Consider the following 3,601-nt stretch of genomic DNA (forward strand, 5'->3'; position numbering starts at 1 on the left):
GTGCTTGGAGTTCCCATCGTGGCACAGTGGTTAACGAATCCGACTAGGAACCTTGAGGTCGCGGGTTCAATCCCTGGCCTTGCTCAGTGGGTTGGCGATCCGGCATTGCCATGAGCTGTGGTGTGGGTTGCAGACACGGCTCGGATTCCACATTGCTGTGGCTCTGGCGTAGGCCGGTGGCTACAGCTCCGATTCAACCCCTAGCCTGGGAATCTCCATATGCCATGGGAGCGGCCCAAGAAATAGCAAAAAAGACAAAAAAAAAAAAAAAAAGAAAGTAAGTAGTGCTAAGCAAGGATTTGATACAGATACCTCATTATGTGTTGGTGGATGTAGGAGGTTATCAGACATACTTTCCTATAGGAAGTGACATAAAAAATAAGACATAAAAAGATCAGCACCATGGGAAGCTTGGGTGGGTCCCAAGATGAGGCTCAGGTCTTTGCCTACCCTGTGCTGGCAGTGAGGATGAACCCATTGAGTTAGTTCTTAGTGAAAAAGCACTGAGCAAGGAGCCAAGACCCACTTCTTCACTGATTTGAATTGTGCAAGTCATCTTACCTCTGTGGATCTCAGTCGCCTCATCTGCAAAAAAAAGGAGATAAAAATTCTTTACTTGCTAGAAGATGAAGTGGAGGACCATCCTTCTACAATATTGGTTTTTCTTGGTTACATATGTATTTACTGCTCTGAAGCTGTGCCTATAGACATAGACAAAACAAAAGTAAAAAATACTCAGCCTATGGACAGTGCGAAGATAGAACCACCAGATACTGGACTTTATTGTGATGAATACCTCAAGCAAGTGATTGATGTGCTGGAAACAGATAATCATTTCAGAGAAAAACTACAGAAAGCAGACATAGAGGAAATAAAGAGTGGGAGATTAAGCAGAGAGCTTGATTTAGTAAGTCACCATGTTAGGACAAAACTTGATGAACCGAAAAGGCAAGAAGTGGCAAGGTTACGAATGCTAATTAAAGCTAAATTGGATTCCCTTCAAGTTTTCTTATTTTCTTTCAGATACAGGCATAGACCACCATGCTCTTCTAAAACAATTCAATCACCTAAACAACCTGAATCCTGACAAGTTTGAATCTACAGATTTAGATATGATAATCAAAGTGGCTACAAGTGGTATGGAACACTATGACAAGGCTCGACATGAAGAGTTTAAAAAATATGAAATGATGAAGGAACATGAAAGGAGAGAATATTTAAAAACACTGACTGAAGAAAAGAGAAAAGAAGAAGAATCAAAATTTGAAGAAATGAAGAAAAAGCATGGAAATCATCCCAAAGTTAATCATCCAGGAAGCAAAGATCAACTAAAAGAAGTGTGGGAAGAGACTGATGGATTGGATCCTAATGACTTTGACCCCAAGACATTTTTCAAATTACATGATGTCAATGGTGATGGCTTCCTAGATTAACAAGAATTAGAAGCCCTGTTTCCTAAAGAGTTGGAGAAAGTATATAACCCCAGAAATGAAGAGGATGACATGGTAGAAATGGAGGAAGAGAGGCTTAGAATGAGGGAACATGTCATGAATGAGGTTGATACTAACAAAGACTGATTAGTGACTCTAGAAGAGTTTTTGAAAGCTGCAGAAAAAAAGGAATTCTTGGAGCCAGATAGCTGGGAGACACTGGATCAGCAACAGTTCTTCACAGAAGAAGAACTGAAAGAATATGAAAATCTTATCTCTGTACAAGAAACTGAACTTAAGAAAAAGGCAGATGAGCTTCGGAAACAAAAAGAAGAGCTACAACATCAGCATGACCAACTAGAGGCTCAGGTTGTGCAGCAGATGGAACAAAAAAAATTACAAGCAATTTCCCCATCAGCCCCTGGTGGAGAATCAAAAACCCAGCCACACATTTGAAGCTCAAAGTCCACCAGAACTTGAATAAAATTGTTAAATCCTCATCCGTGTCATCTTTTTACCTCCCTTCCTTTTTCCCTGCTCAATAATATTTTAAAGCATATATGGGAAAAAATAAAAAATAAAATAAAATAAGACATAAAAGCTAAGTAGGAGTTAGCAAGATAAAGAAGTAAGGGGAGTGTAGCAGCATCTTCCCAGGCTTGGATGCAGGAGACATCATGGAGCATTAAAGAAACTACAAGTACTTCAGCATGGCTAAGGCAGAAATTGTTCATAGTCATCACACATATTACTAATGTAGGGGTGCCTGTGATCAGATAAAAGACTAGAGAAGTAGGCAAGTCTTTAATATGTTTTTATTTTTCACTGCTACTTTCCCTACTGCCATTCCCCAAAAGAAGATTTGGCAGTCTTCTTTTGTAATGAGTAGTCTATGTAATTTTTCTCACTTTTAAAATTAGTTAATAGACTACTTTTTAGAGAAGTTTTAGGTCTAAAGAAAAATTGAGCAGAATGCAGAATGTTGCCATATATTCCTCTTCATTTTCTTATTTCCAATATTTTTAACATCTTGCATTAGTGGAATATATTTTGTTATGCTTATTGAACCAATATTGATAAATTATTGTTAACTAAATTTCATAGCTTACATTAGACTTCAGTCTTTGTGTTTTAGATTTCTATGGGTTTTGTTATATATCCACCATTCATATTGTTATATATCCACCATTATAGTATTATAATGTTACATTATGTTACAGTAACATACTAGTATCACTGCCCTAAAAGTCTAAAAGTTCTCTGTTCCACCTATTCATCTCCCCTCCCTGCCCAATTCATGTCATTTAATTGTCAATAGGCTCAGGAATTTATCATGTTTTTTCATTTATTCATTTGCTTAACATTTTAATTGATGTGGTTTTTACTTTTAAAAAAAATTCTATTGTTAGTATTGGAAAGGATTTTAAGAGATCATCTATCCCAGGTTTGTCAAATGAATTGCCCCCAATTTTCCTACCCATTCCCTTGTCCCTGGACAATATTGTTAAAGGATCATGGTGTGCTTTTCTGTTGAGCCTCGGAGTCATTCTAAACACATTATTTTAGAAAGGCAATAACAATCACCTGTTTTGACACAAGGGTTAAAACCTACTTAATACTTCAGTCTAAACTGACCTCATTTTACCAAAAAAGAAATTGAAATCCAGAAAAATAAATTGATTTACTCTAGTACACAAAGCTGGTAACTTTCAAAACAAGAATGTCAAGAGTAAGTGTCCATGGTTGCTCAGCAGTAATGAGCCCGACTAGTATCCATGAGGATACTAGTTTGATCCTTGGCCTCACTCAGTGGGTTAAGGATCTGATGGCTGCTGTGAGCTGTGGTGTAGGTTGCAGACATGGCTCAGATCCCGAGTTGCTGTGAGTGTGATGTAGACCAGCAGTTGTAGCTCCAATTCAACCCCTAGCCTGGTAGCCTGTGAACTTCCATATCCTGCAGGCCCAAAAAAAACAATGTCAAGAGTCTGGGGCTTCTTAATCCAGTTATGTTTCTTATATGTCTCTCTCAGAGTCATCTTGAAAAAGAAGTTTGTTACATGACAAATAGAAAACATTTTAATGCCTATTTCAAGATTTTTTTTTCAAAAGCATGCATTTCTCTTTCTAATACTGATCACTTCTGCTTATGAAGCAATCACTAGTTAGTGCTT

General features: G+C 37.7%; 1 pseudogene across 1 annotated transcript; it reads left to right on the plus strand.

Moving 5' to 3' along the window:
- The first annotated feature begins 502 nt into the window (after positions 1–502).
- On the plus strand, positions 503–3,086 carry LOC110257849 (nucleobindin-2 pseudogene; annotated as a pseudogene). Its single transcript, XR_014834758.1, has one exon. The product of XR_014834758.1 is annotated as a nucleobindin-2 pseudogene (transcript).
- Positions 3,087–3,601: the final 515 nt, after the last annotated feature.

This window comes from Sus scrofa, chromosome X, assembly GCF_054392235.1.
Source record: "Sus scrofa isolate SSC_HxYL_T2T_F1_AM1 chromosome X, Sscrofa_HxYL_maternal_Yorkshire_Landrace_v2.0, whole genome shotgun sequence".
NCBI classification, from domain to species: Eukaryota; Metazoa; Chordata; class Mammalia; order Artiodactyla; family Suidae; genus Sus; species Sus scrofa.